Source organism: Scyliorhinus canicula, chromosome 2 (assembly GCF_902713615.1).
Source record: "Scyliorhinus canicula chromosome 2, sScyCan1.1, whole genome shotgun sequence".
NCBI classification, from domain to species: Eukaryota; Metazoa; Chordata; class Chondrichthyes; order Carcharhiniformes; family Scyliorhinidae; genus Scyliorhinus; species Scyliorhinus canicula.
This window is the reverse complement of record NC_052147.1, coordinates 1,260,102-1,274,836: the sequence shown is the minus strand read 5'-3', so window position 1 is coordinate 1,274,836 and position 14,735 is coordinate 1,260,102. Positions and strand designations below refer to the sequence as shown.

General features: G+C 51.5%; 1 protein-coding gene across 1 annotated transcript in view; it reads left to right on the top strand.

Moving 5' to 3' along the window:
• Nucleotides 1–14,735, top strand: part of jdp2b (Jun dimerization protein 2b) — a 44,375-nt gene that overhangs the window by 1,669 nt on the left and 27,971 nt on the right. The window contains exon 2 of the mRNA XM_038790330.1: nucleotides 2,315–2,472. The gene's annotated coding sequence lies outside the window, so the exon portion shown is untranslated. The remainder of the gene's footprint in view (nucleotides 1–2,314; nucleotides 2,473–14,735) is intronic.

The following is a 14,735-nucleotide window of genomic DNA, read 5'->3' as shown; positions in this document are numbered from 1 at the left end:
GGCTAATGTGGAATCTCGATATTGTCTTGTGAACAAAGAACCTTAGACTATATTTAAAAACAAAGTTATTTATTACTAACACTCCCTAATGAATAACTGAAATGTGTAAGGTGAACACGTTGTAAATAAATGTCTGACACTACCTTACACAAAGATCCTACAAAGCTGCCCTAAAGTGCGACTGCTGTCAACTCCATACCAACTCCTTCTTCTGCGACACACGGGTCGTCCGGTTCCCAGCACTGCACACTCCCCCCACCTGCTGGCCGGCTACTACAACTACAACTGTAAATCATGTCAATTATAATTGACATGCAGTTGGTGAACTAATATTATATACAGTTGATACATGTACCTATCATCACACTCACTCTCTCCATATTTATTTAATTCTGTTTCTCTCCCTCTTTCTATATATATTTATCTCTATCTGTTTGTTGCACACACGCTGTATTCATATATTTCTGTTTCTCTCACTCTCTCTATTTCTCTATATCTGTTTGTCTGTATCACATTCTCTATTTCTCGATTTCTGCTTCTCTCTCACACTCTCTACATTTATCTCTTTATGTTTCTCTCTCACTCTCTATTTATCTATCCTTGTTTCTCTCTCTCACTCTCTCTATATTTATCTATTTCTGTTTCTCTCTCGCTCTGTCTATATTTATCTATTTCTCTCACTCTCGATATTTATCTATTTCTGTCTCTGTCTCACTCTCTCTCTATTGATCTATGCCTGTTTCTCTCTCCCTCTCTGGTCGCGTTTTTCACGGCGACCGGCGATTCTCCGGCCCGGATGGGCCGAGCGGCCTGACTATCCCGATTGGTTCATGCCGGCGGCAACCACACCAAGTCGCTGCCGGATGAACAGCGCGTGACGGGTAAGTGTGGAGCCTGTGGAGGGCGGAGAGTGGTTTGAGCACCACTGGTGTGATCGGGAGGGGTCTGGCCCGCGATCGGTGCCCACTGATTGTCGGGCCGGCGTCGCTAAGAGACGCACTCTTTCCCCTCCGCCGCCCCGCAAGATCAATCTGCCACGTCTTGCGGGGCAGCGGAGGGGAAGATGGCAACCGTGCATGCCCGGTTTGGAGCCGGCCAACCAGCGCATGCGCGGCTGACGTCACTTAGGCGCCGCCGCTGCGTCATTCTTGGCGCGCAAGCATCAAGGCTCTGCGGCCGAGTTACACGAAACGCCGCTTCTAGCCCCCCGGGGGGGGGGGGGGGTGGGGGGGGAGAATAGGAGCCGAGGAGTGGCCTCTGACACTGTCGTGAAACACTCCAGGTTGTGGAGAATTCCGCCCTAAATCCCGACGTCGGAGTGAATACCGGAGTGTTTCACTCCGGCGTTGGAGGCCGCTCATCACCCCCTATTCTCCCACCCCCGGGGGGCTAGGAGCGGCACCGCGTCATTTACGCACGCCGGGCCTTGGCTCCGCGTAAAAGCAGCGCCGCATAAATGACGTCACCCACGCATGCGCAGATTGGCCGCCGCCCTCCCCGCGCATGCGCAGATTGGCCGCCGCCCTCCCCGCGCATGCGCAGATTGGCCGCCGCCCTCCCCGCTCATGCGCAGATTGGCCGCCGCCCTCCCCGTGCATGCGCAGATTGGCCGCCGCCCTCCCCGCGCATGCGCAGATTGGCCGCCGCCCTCCCCGTGCATGCGCAGATTGGCCGCCGCCCTCCCCGTGCATGCGCGGTTGCCGTCCTCCCAGCGGGCACCCCGCAGAAATGTCGGAGTGATCTTTCGGGGCGGCGGAGGGAAGGAGTTCCTCCTTCAGAGAGGCCGGCCCACCAATCGGTGGCAACCGATCGCGGGCCAGACCCATTTTGAGCGCCCCCCGGTGCTGGATGCGGGTGCCGGGGCGGCGTGGCGGGTATCACCCGGTGTCCTCGCGATTCTCCCACCCGGCGTAGGGGGGTAGAATTCCGCCTTCTATATTTATCTCTTTCTCTCTCTATATTTATCTATTTCTGTTTCTCTCTCACTCTCTCTCTATTTATCTATTTCTGTTTCTCTCTCTCACTCTCTCTATATTTATCTATTTCTGTTTCTCTCTCACTATCTCTATATTTATCTATTCCTGTTTCTCTCTCTGACTCTCTCTATTTATCTATTCCTGTTTCTCTCTCTCACTCTCTATATATTTATCTATTTCTGTTTCTCTCTCTCACTCTCTCTCTATTTATCTATTTCTGTTTCTCTCTCACTATCTCTCTATTTATCTTCTTTCTCTCTATTTCTGCCTGTTTATTTTGGTTGCAGTTTGTGTTCAGTGCAGTTTGTTTTGAACTTTCTGTGTTGTTTGGTCGCTAGGGCTGAGCTGTGTCAGAATGACGTGAGATTGGATCCGGAATGGTTCCGCATTCCCAAACCCTCCCAGACTCTGGCATCTGAATAAACACGGAGGCTGATGCAACCGGCCGCCTCCCCACAGTTTTAACCGTGGATCGCTGCAGCCGCCAGAGTGACAGGTACAAACTCTTTGTAACTCTCTCCAAAGTCTCTGCAACTCCCTCCGAACTCTCTGCAACTCTGCAAACTCTCTGTAACTCTGCAAACTCTCTGTAACTCTCTCCGAACTCTGTGTAACTCTCCAAACTCTCTGTAACTCCCTCTGAACTCTCTGCAACTCTGCAAACTCTCTGTAACTCTCTCCGAACTCTGTGTAACTCTCCAAACTCTCTGTAACTCCCTCTGAACTCTCTGTAACTCTGCAAACTCTCTGCATCTCTCTCCAAACTCTGTGTAACTCTCCAAACTCTCTGTAACTCTGCAAACTCTCTGTAACTCTGCAAACTCTCTGCAACTCCCTCCGAACTCTCTGTAACTCTGCAAACTCTCTGTAACTCTCCGAACTCTCTGTAACTCTGCAAATTCTCTGCATCTCTCTCCGAACTCTCTGTAACTCTCCAAACTCTCTGTAACTGTGCAAACTCTCTGCATCTCTCTCCGAACTCTCTGTAACTTTCCAAACTCTCTGTAACTCTGCAAACTCTCTGTAACTCTGCAAACTCTCTGCATCTCTCTCCGAACTCTCTGTAACTCTCCAAACTCTCTGTAACTCTGCAAACTCTCTGCAACTCCCTCCGAACTCTCTGTAACTCTCCGAACTCTCTGTAACTCTGCAAACTCTCTGCATCTCTCTCCAAACTCTCTGTAACTTTCCAAACTCTCTGTAACTCTGCAAACTCTCTCTAACTCTGCAAACTCACTGCAACTCTCGCCGAAGTCTCTGTAACTCTACAAACTCTCTGTAACTCTCTCCAAACTCTCTGTCATTCTCCAAACTCTCTGTCACTCTCTCCAAAATCGTTGTCACTCTCTCCAAACTCTCTGCAAATGCTCTCAAACTCTGCACACTCTCTGCAACTCTGCAAACTCTCTGCAATTCTGCAAACTCTCTGCAACTCTGCAAACTCTCTGCAACTCTGCAAATTCTCTGCAACTCTGCAAACTCTCTGCAACTTGTGGTGAATGTATAAGCACTATCAATTCACCAGTATACTGTGTTGCATTATGCCATGCCATTAACCCTGTGGGCTCCATCTATGGGCCACTGTGTGGCTTCACCCACAGGGGGAGATGTGGAGCAAGCAGCTGACCTGCAGGACCGCCTTCAGTAATGTACCAGTCGCAGGCAGGCAAAGTTGTAAGCTGATTAAAACCATGGTTTACTTTGATTCGAGTCTCCGAGTGAATTGATGGTCGCATCAATTTGATCAGCTTAGAGAACTACTATGGAGTCAGCCGTCAAACCTGACAGACTGGAACTCGATACACAGGCCGCGGAGACGAAAGAAATGTTTTCACATTGGCTTCGGTGTTTCAAGGCCTACCTGGCCGCGTCGTCAACATCATCCGTCACGGACGAACAGAGATTGAGTCTTCTCCATGCCCGTGTGAGCCATCGCATTTTTGCCCAACTCCTATACTGAGGCCCTCGCGACACTCGAACGCATCTACGTGCGGCCTGTGAATGAAGTCTACGCGCGACATATCTTCACTACCCGCCGCCAGCGCCCCGGGGAGTCGCAAGATGACTATCTGCGTGACCTCAAAGCCCTCGCGCACGTGACTGTAACTATCAGGCCGTTACGGCCACTCAGCACATGGAACTCGCCGTCTGAGACGTTTACGTTGCGGGGGTCCGATCGAACTATGTGAGGCAGCGCCTGCTCGGGAAAGGGGCCCAGGACCTGGAGGACACGGTAAAACTGCCGACCTCACTGGAGGTCGCTTTTCAGAGTCTCACTGCGTTCCCGGCCGATCACGCGACTCCCTCTTGGGCCCCCGACCAGAGACTACCCCAGGCCTGCATCGCGTGGCCGCCCGCCCACTACGGGGGGCTATCTTGCCATTTTTGCGGCCAGCCCCAACACCCCCGGGCAACAATGCCCGGCCAACAACGTGAACTGCAGCAGCTGCGGGTGAAAAGGACACTTCGCAAAGGTCGGCCTGGCCAAGCCTAAACACTCGAACTCGAACACACAAACTCAATTCACCGACTCTCAGGCCCGCAGACCCCGTAATGTGACAGCGTGTCTGCCGACTCCAACTCTGCACAACACGTGCGACTCACGGGGGCCGCCAGCTTGGCAATCCTCCCCCACGCGGCCAGCCACGTGCGGTCCATGGGGGCCGCCATCTTGGGCGCCATCTCCCTCGCCGCCTGCCACGTGCGATCAATGGGGCGGCCATCTTGGCCATCACCCGCAACTCCGCTCGACGTATACGATCTGCACGGACAGTCATCGCGGGGCCATCCCAGCACCGCCGACCACGCCGCCGATTATCCCCAACTCAGTGCAGTCATCTTGGACCAGTCAAGACCCAAGCACCTCAAGAGCTCCATGATGGCCGTCCGGGTTAACGGATACGAGACACCTTGCCTGTTCGACTCCGGGAGCACCGAGAGCTTTGTCCACCTGGATCTGGTAAGACGCTGTTCGCTCCCGATATTCCCGACGCAACAAACAATCTCCCTCGCCTCTGGGTCACACTCAGTACAAATCCAAGGGCGCACTACTGCAACCGTAACGATACAGGGCGCCGAGTATACCAATTTTCAGTTGTACATGCTCCCAGACCTCTGCGCCCCTCTCCTCTTAGGACTCGATTTTCAGTGCAATCTCAGGAGCCTAACTCTTAGTTTTGGTGGACCCCTGCCCCTGCTCACTATATACAGCCTCGCAACACTAAAAATCGACCCCCCCTCCCCTCTTCGTTAACCTCACCGCGGACTGCAAGCCAGTAGCCACTCGAAGCAGGAGGTATAGTCTGCAGGACAGGACATTTATTAGGTCTGAGGTCCGGCGTCTCTTGCGGGAAGGAGTCATAGAAGCCAGCAATAGCCCCTGGAGAGTGGTCGTCAAGACCGGGGAAAAGTTCCGGATGGTGGTTGATTACAGCCAGACCATAAACGGTTTACACACCTTGATGCGTACCCACTTCCCCGGATTGCAGACATGGTGAATCAGATTGCACACTACCGCGTGTTTTCCACGGTGGATCTGAAGTCTGCATACCACCAGCTCCCAATCCGCCCGGAGGACCGCCACTACACGGCGTTTGAGGCAGACGACCGACTCTTTCATTTCCTCCGGGTTCCCTTTGGCGTCACGAACGGGGTTTCGGTGTTCCAACGAGTGATGGACCGAATGGTGGACCAGTATGGGCTGTGGGCCACATTTCCGTACTTGGACAATGTCACCATCTGCGGCCATGATCAGCAGGACCACGATGCCAACCTCCATCGATTTCTCCAAATCGCCCAAAAACTTAACCTCACTTACAACAAGGAGAAATGCGTTTTCTGCACTACCAGGCTAGCCATCTTCAGCTACATCGTGGAAAACAGGGTCCTGGGGCCCGACCCTGACCGTGTGCGCCCTCTCCTACAACTCCCTCTCCCTCACTGTCCCAAGGCCCTCAAGAGGTGCCTTGGATTTTTTTCCTATTATGCCCAGTGGGTCCCCCAGTATGCGGACAAAGCCCGCCCACTATTTAAAGCCACCTTTTTCCCACTGTCAGCCGAGGCTCGCCAGGCCTTCAACTGCATCAAGGCGGACATCGCCAAAGCCACCATGAGTGCGGTGGACGAGTCTGTCCCCTTTCAGGTGGAGAGCGACGCTTCCGAGGTCGCTCTTGCCGCCACGCTGAACCAAGCAGGCAGGCTAGTGGCGTTCTTTTCACGCACCCTCTCCACCTCTGAACTTCGACACTCCTCAGTCGAAAAGGAAGCTCAAGCCATCGTGGAAGCCGTACGGCACTGGAGGCACTACCTCGCCGGTAGGAGGTTTTCCCTCATCACCGACCAAAGATCGGTTGACTTCATGTTTGATAATTTGCAGCGGGGCAAGATCAAAAATCTTGAGGTGGAGGATCGAACTCTCCACCTATAATTACGATATAGTATATCGTCCTGGGAAGCTCAACGAGCCCCCAGATGCCCTGTCCCGGGGCACATGCGCCGGCGCGCAAGACGACCGACTACAGGCTATCCACGATGACCTCTGCCACCCGGGAGTCACCCGGCTCGCCCATTACATCAAGGCCCGCAACCTGCCCTTCTCCACCGAGGAGGTCAAAGCTGTCACCATGAATTGCCAAATCTGTGCAGAGTGTAAACCGCACTTCTATCGACCAGATAAGGCCCACCTGGCAAAGGCTTCCCGGCCCTTTGAACGCCTCAGTATTGATTTCAAAGGGCCCCTCCCCTCAAATAATCGCAATACCTATTTCCTTAACATTATAGACGAGTTCTCCTGTTTCCTGTTTGCCATCCCATGCCCCGACATGACCACCCCCATTGTTATCAGAGCCCTGCACAGTGTCTTCACTCTGTTTGGTTTCCCCAATTATGTCCACAGTGACAGGGGCTCATCCTTCATGAGCGATGGACTGCGTCAGTACCGGCTCAGTAAGGGCATCGCCTCGAGCAGGACTACCAGCTACAACCCCAGGGGAAACGGGCAGGTGGAGAGGGAGAACGCCACAGTCGCATCACAACCCTGCAAACTCTCTGCAACTCTGCAAACTCTCTGCAACCCTGCAACCTCTCTGCAACTCTGCAAACTCTCTGCAACTCTGCAAACTCTCTGCAACTCTGCAAACTCTCTGCAACTCTGCAAACTCTCTGCAACTCTGCAAACTCTCTGCAACTCTGCAAACTCTCTGCAACTCTGCAAACTCTCAGTAAAAAACAAGAACAAAGAAAATTACAGCATAGGAACAGGCCCTTCGGCCCTCCCAGCCTGCGCCGATCCAGATCCTTTATCTAAACCTGTCCCCTATTTTCCAAGGATCTACTTCCCTCTGTTCCCCGCCCGTTCATATATCTGTCCAGATGCATCTTAAATGATGCTATCGTGCCCGCCTCTACCACCTCCGCTGGTAAAGCATTCCAGGCACCCACCACCCTCTGCATAAAAAACTTTCCACGCACATCTCCCTTAAACATTCCCCCTCTCACCTTGAAATCATGACCCCTTGTAATTGACACCCCCACTCTTGGAAAAAGCTCGTAGCTATCCACCCTGTCTATACCTCTCATCATTTTGTAGACCTCAATCAGGCCCCCCTCAACTTCCGTCTTTCCAATGAAAACAATCATAATCTCTGCAAACTCTCTGTAACTCTGCAAACTCTCTGTAACTCTTCAAACTCTCTGAAACTCTCGCCAAACTCTCTCTAACTCTGCAAACTCTCTGTAACTCTGCAAACTCTCTGAAACTCTCCCCAAACTCTCTGTAACTCTGCAAACTCTCTGAAACTCTCCCCAAACTCTCTGTAACCTCTTTGTAACTCTCTCCAAACTCTCTGTAACTCGGCAAACTCTCTGCAACTCGGCAAACTCTCTGCAACTCTGCAAACTCTCTGTAACTCTGCAAACTCTCTGTAACTCTCTCCAAACTCTCTGTAACTCTGCAAACTCTCTGTAACTCTGCAAACTCTCTGTAACTCTGCAAACTCTCTGTAACTCTGCAAACTCTCTGTAACTCTCTCCAAACTCTCTGTAACTCTGCAAACTCTCTGTAACTCTCTCCAAACTCTCTGTAACTCTGCAAACTCTCTGCAACTCTGCAAACTCTCTGTAACTCTCTCCAAACTCTCTGTAACTCTGCAAACTCTCTGTAACTCTGCAAACTCTCTGGAACTCTGCAAACTCTCTGTAACTCTGCAAACTCTCTGTAACTCTGTAAACTCTTTGTAACTCTCTCCAAACTCTTTTTTAATCTCACCAAACTCTCTGTAACTCTCTGCAAACTGTCTGTAACTCTCTCCAAACTCTCTGTTGTGTTGTTCCTTGTGTCTTAATAAAGCTCGTAGTCTCAAAGGTGGAGAAGATGCTTTGTTGTGAATTTGTTGTGTCTTCAGAGCTTAACTTACAGCTACTTCAAATGCTGCCTGCTTGTCCTGCTCCCAGTTCTCCCTTCTGTGAAGTGTGTCCTCACTTCCTGTCCCTCTGTATTTATAGCTCTCCCGTGCTCCCTCTGGTGCTTGCTCAGTTGTATTGCATCTACACTGATACACAATCACCACATCCCCCCTTTTTTCTTTACATATTTTCTGTACATCGTTAAAGAAAATTATACAAAACAGTTAGATTACTTATGATATGTGTATCTATACAGGTGATGGTGCTATTGCATATTTTACACAGACAATTTATATTTATGAGTCCAATCTTAATAAAAACATTTATGAGTCCAAACTTGATGAATTTGTTCACTGGGTTTTTTCTTTTTTGTTGTTGATGTGGTAATATTGATATTGCAACTCCGTTGTGAATGTTGTCGGTGTTCTTGTTATTTTAAGTAACCAATACGTCATCCCGAGGTGTTTGCATGGTCGAACCACTGATGTTGACTGACATGGACTTTTTTCTGTGCTTGTGGTATCGATTTATTATGTAATCTGCCTTGAAAGCTGGTGTGCTTGCTTGTTCTGGAGCAGATGTGAGTTTGTGCGATTTCGTTGTCATCCCATGGCATATTTGTAGTCTTGTCATTGTTTTGCAGTGTGCTGTGGCATTGTCCTTCATGTGCAGAGTTGTACCATTTTGTACAAGTCGTTGTTTCATTGCTGTTGTTTCTGTCGTTCCTGTCTTTGTTGTTTTCGTTGCCGTTCTTGTTGCTGTTTTTGTCGTTTCTGTCTTTGTTGTTGTCGCTATCTTTGTTATGCTTCTTGTTGGTTTTGTTGTTCTTCTTGTAGTTTTTGTTGTTGTGCTTGTAGTTTTTGTTGGTGCTGCTGTTGTTCTTGTTCCTGCTGTGCTTCTTGCGATTTTTGTTGTTCTTGTCGCGCTTCATGTTGCTTTTGTTCTTGCTGTTGTTGTTCTCGTTTCTGCTGTGCTTCTTTTGGCTTTTGTTTTTCTTGTTATGCTCAATGAGTGTCCCGTGTGGATAATTTGAGTCATTGTCACAGTTATTGGTGCGAGTGGCCTTTGTGGAATCTGTTACATTGAACGTTTCGTCTCGAGAATGGTGAGAATGATCTGATGTTGCATCGATGCTGGTGACATCAGTCATTTGTGGTGGATTTGATTCCTCATCTTTGCTTTCTTGGTGCTCCTCTTCTGGAGTCAAATTCTTCACGATTTAATTTAACGCGGTCTCTCTGGACTCTTGGTGCTCCTCTTCTGGAGTCAAAATCTTCATGGTTTCTATTGACGTGGTCTCTCTGGTCTCTTGGGTGGCCCTACTCTGTGCTTCTGTACAGACAAGCTGAGAACTGTCAGTCTCGCTGGGATCCTGTACCTCCTGTATGTCGAGTGTGATCGCCTTGTTACTGTTTTCGCATGCAGTGGGTAGATGTTCATTGTCTTCTTCTTGATTATGTGAGCTTGGTAGACTTTCATAGTCTGCTTGCGGTTGCTCAGATACAGCGGGTTTACCTGCATGGTCTTGTTCATGCATGGTGTTCGCCAGGGAGTGTTTGCTTGCATCCCTGTTGGAGTCTTTCATCACTCGCACTGTGGAGCCTGTCATCGCTCGCTCTGTGGAGTCTTTCTGTGCTCTCTGTGTGGCGTCGTCTTCGTCTTGGGTATTGCTGTCATCCAATGTATCGACGATCTGCCATGGCCTCATGGTGTTGGATTCATCTACCACGAGTAGATTCGTGTTGAGCTTTGCGACCGTGTCGCTGATGCTGTGATAAGCATATCCGAATAACTCAGCCACGTCTGAGTAGTATTCTTCGAAAACCAAATCATCTTTTTTAGTTTTGGATTTTTTTTTGTTCTCTTCACTTTGGGTGGTGCAGACTGCTTTTTCCAGGGTGTTGTGAGAGTTATTTTCAACTGCTGGTTTAAGTTCAGGCGTTTTTCTGTCTTCTAAGGCAAGAAAATTTGGTTTTACAGCTTTAAATATCTTGTTTTCAATTTTTGGGCATTTCCCTTTTAGGTGGGCGTGGTCCAGATCCTCAGACGTCATGACGCTCGTGACGTCATGCGTAGGAATCAATCGCGCATGCGCAAATCGGCCGTCCTTTACTGTGCGGTTTTGTGTCCACTGCGCATGCGCAGCTTGCGCATGCGCATAACGATCAGCAACAAGAACTTTTTTTAACTGCACATGCGCGTCTTGCGCATGCGCAGAACGCAAAATGGGTGATTGTAACTGTGCATGCGCGGCTTCTGTTTCCTGCGCAGATGCAGATTTTCGTTCTTTCTCTCCCAGAGACTGTAAAATGTGCTCCAACGCCATTTTATCGCGGATTTCAGCTTTTTTTTCCTGAAAAGTGTAAGTAGTTACCTTTTCCTTTCGATCTGTACTGGATTTCAGCATTTTGGCTTTGTGAAAAATTCAAGTTACTTCTTCCTTTTGATCTCAACTAGATTTCAGCGTTTTGTCTATGTGAAAAATTCATTCTTCCTTTTGATCTGCACTTTTCACTCGGGATTTCTTGACTGAACCCTTTCTGTTCTGATAGTGATTGTTTGAGTTTTGCATCACTCAGTCCCTGTGCAGTTTGGCCTCTGAGCATACAGTGCTGTTCAAATTCCATACTGTACTCTTCAAATCTTTTTAGTATTATTTGTAAGTTGTTGCTGTCTTCAGCTTTTGAGTATTTAAAGCCATTATATACTTTCCCAGCTTCATGTCCTGCGATGAGCATTGCTATTTTCATTTCGTCTGAGGCTGCTGCTAAATCATTAGCTATGATATATATATCGAACACTTGTTTAAATCTTTTCCAGACATTACTTTCATTACCGGTTAGGTCCAGCTGAGGTGGGGTTCCAGCCCACATCATCGAAAAAGCGAGGTCTTCCCAAGCCCAATGCCCGGTAGGAGTTCTTCTTGCCATTTTGGTCTTTCTGTGTCTGCAGCTGAGTTGTCTTGTAGTAAGCGTCTGAAGCCACTGCTGGTACCATGTGTTGTTCCTCGTGTCTTAATAAAGCTCGTAGTCTCAAAGGTGGAGAAGATGCTTTATTGTGAATTTGTTCTGTCCTCAGAGCTTAACTTACAGCTACCTCAAATGCTGCCTGCTTGTCCTGCTCCCAGTTCTCCCTTCTGTGAAGTGTGTCCTCACTTCCTGTCCCTCTGGCAATGGATATTGGAATTTCACAGCAATGGTGGCCTATTAGAATTAGAATTTACAGTGCAGGAGGAGGCCATTCGGCCCATGGAGTCTGCACCGGCTCTTGGAAAGAGCACCCTACCCAAGGTCAACACCTCCACCCTATCCCCATAACCCAGCAACCCCACCCAACTCTAAGGACAATTTTGAACACTAAGGGAAATTTAGCATGGCCAATCCACCTAACCTGCACATCTTTGGACTGTGGGAGGAAACCGGAGCACCCGGAGGAAACCCACGCAGACACGGGGAGTACGTGCAGACTCCACACAGACAGTGACCCAGCGGGGAATCGAACCTGGGACTCAGGAGCTGTGAAGCGATTGTGCTATCCACAATGCTACCGTGCTGCTCCAAAGGATGAAATAATTGAGTATTTGGACAGTTGGGACAGGATCGGTCCAAGTCAGCATGGATTTCCTTAAAGGAATCATGTTTGACAAATATTCCGGAACCTTTTGAGGATGTGACCAGTGGATGTTGTGTATCTGGACTTTCAAAAGGCTTTTGACAAGGTCCCACACAAGAGATTAGTGAGCAAAATTAAAGCTCATGGTATTGGGGGTAATGTATTAATGTGGATGGAGAACTGGCTGGCAGACAGGAAGCAGAGAGTGGGAATAAACAGGTCCTTTTCTGAGTGGCAGGCAGTGACTAGTGGGATACAGCAGGGTACCGCTGGGTTCAGTGCTGGAACCCCAGTTGTACACTATATACATTAATGATTTGGACAAAGGAATCTATCTCCAAATTTGCAGACGACACTAAGCTGGGTGGCAGTGTGTGCTGTGAGGAGGATGCAGAGAGGCTGCAGGGTGACTTGGACAGGCTGGCTGAGTGGGCAAATACTTGCTAAATGCAATATAATGTGGGTAAATGTGAGGTTATCCACTTTGGTGGCAAAAACAGGAAGGCAGATTATTATCTGAATGGTGGCAGTTTAGGAAAATGGGATGTGCAACGAGACCTGGGTGTCACGGTGGAACAGTCGCTGAAGGTTGCCATGCAGGTACAGCAGGCGGTGAGGGTTGGCATGCAGGTACAGCAGGCGGTGAGGGTTGGCATGCGGGTACAGCAGGCGGTGAGGGTTGGCATGCAGGTACAGCAGGCGGTGAGGGTTGGTGTGCAGGTACAGCAGGCGGTGAGGGTTGGCATGCAGGTACAGCAGGCGGTGAGGGTTGGCATGCGGGTACAGCAGGCGGTGAGGGTTGGGATGCGGGTACAGCAGGCGGTGAGGGTTGGCATGCCGGTACAGCAGACGGTGAGGGTTGGCAGGTACAGCAGGCGGTGAGGGTTGGGATGCAGGTACAGCAGGCGGTGAGGGTTGGGATGCAGGTACAGCAGGCGGTGAGGGTTGGCATGCAGGTACAGCAGGCGGTGAGGGTTGCCATGCAGGTACAGCAGGCGGTGAGGGTTGGCAGGTACAGCAGGCGGTGAGGGTTGGCATGCAGGTACAGCAGGCGGTGAGGGTTGGGATGCGGGTACAGCAGGCGGTGAGGGTTGGCATGCGGGTACAGCAGGCGGTGAGGGCTGGCCTGCAGGTACAGCAGGCAGTGAGGGTTGGGATGCGGGTACAGCAGGCGGTGAGGGTTGGCATGCGGGTACAGCAGGCAGTGAGGGTTGGGATGCGGGTACAGCAGGCGGTGAGGGTTGGCATGCGGGTACAGCAGGCGGTGAGGGTTGGGATGCGGGTACAGCAGGCGGTGAGGGTTGGCATGCGGGTACAGCAGGCGGTGAGGGCTGGCCTGCAGGTACAGCAGGCGGTGAGGGTTGGCATGCAGGTACAGCAGGCGGTGAGGGTTGGCATGCGGGTACAGCAGGCGGTGAGGGTTGGGATGCGGGTACAGCAGGCAGTGAGGGTTGGGATGCAGGTACAGCAGGCAGTGAGGGTTGGGATGCGGGTACAGCAGGCGGTGAGGGTTGGCATGGAGGTACAGCAGGCGGTGAGGGTTGGCATGCGGGTACAGCAGGCGGTGAGGGTTGGGATGCGGGTACAGCAGGCGGTGAGGGTTGGCATGCAGGTACAGCAGGCAGTGAGGGTTGGGATGCGGGTACAGCAGGCGGTGAGGGTTGGGATGCGGGTACAGCAGGCGGTGAGGGTTGGCATGCAGGTACAGCAGGCGGTGAGGGTTGGCATGTAGGAACAGCAGGCGGTGAGGGTTGGCATGCAGGTACAGCAGGTGGTGAGGGTTGGGATGCAGGTACAGCAGGCGGTGAGGGTTGGCATGCGGGTACAGCAGGCGGTGAGGGTTGGCATGCAGGTACAGCAGGCGGTGAGGGTTGGCGGGTACAGCAGGCGGTGAGGGTTGGCATGCCGGTACAGCAGGCGGTGAGGGTTGGCGGGTACAGCAGGCGGTGAGGGTTGGCATGCAGGTACAGCAGGCGGTGAGGGTTGGCATGCAGGTACAGCAGGCGGTGAGGGTTGGGATGCAGGTACAGCAGGCGGTGAGGGTTGGCATGCAGGTACAGCAGGCGGTGAGGGTTGGCATGCAGGTACAGCAGGCGGTGAGGGTTGGGATGCAGGTACAGCAGGCGGTGAGGGTTGGCATGCAGGTACAGCAGGCGGTGAGGGTTGAGATGCAGGTACAGCAGGCGGTGAGGGTTGGGATGCAGGTACAGCAGGCAGTGAGGGTTGGCATGCGGGAACAGCAGGCAGTGAGGGTTGGCATGCGGGAACAGCAGGCGGTGAGGGTTGCCATGCAGGTACAGCAGGCGGTGAGGGTTGGCATGCGGGAACAGCAGGCGGTGAGGGTTGGCAGGCAGGTACAGCAGGCGGTGAGGGTTGGCAGGTACAGCAGGCGGTGAGGGTTGGGATGCAGGTACAGCAGGCGGTGAGGGTTGGGATGCAGGTACAGCAGGCGGTGAGGGTTGGGATGCAGGTACAGCAGGGGGTGAGGGTTGGGATGCAGGTACAGCAGGCGGTGAGGGTTGGCATGCAGGTACAGCAGGGGGTGAGGGTTGGGATGCAGGTACAGCAGGCGGTGAGGGTTGGGATGCAGGTACAGCAGGCGGTGAGGGTTGGCATGTGGGTACAGCAGGCAGTGAGGGTTGGGATGCGGGTACAGCAGGTGGTGAGGGTTGGGATGCGGGTACAGCAGGCAGTGAGGGTTGGGATGCAGGTACAGCAGGCGGTGAGGGTTGGGATGCAGGTAGA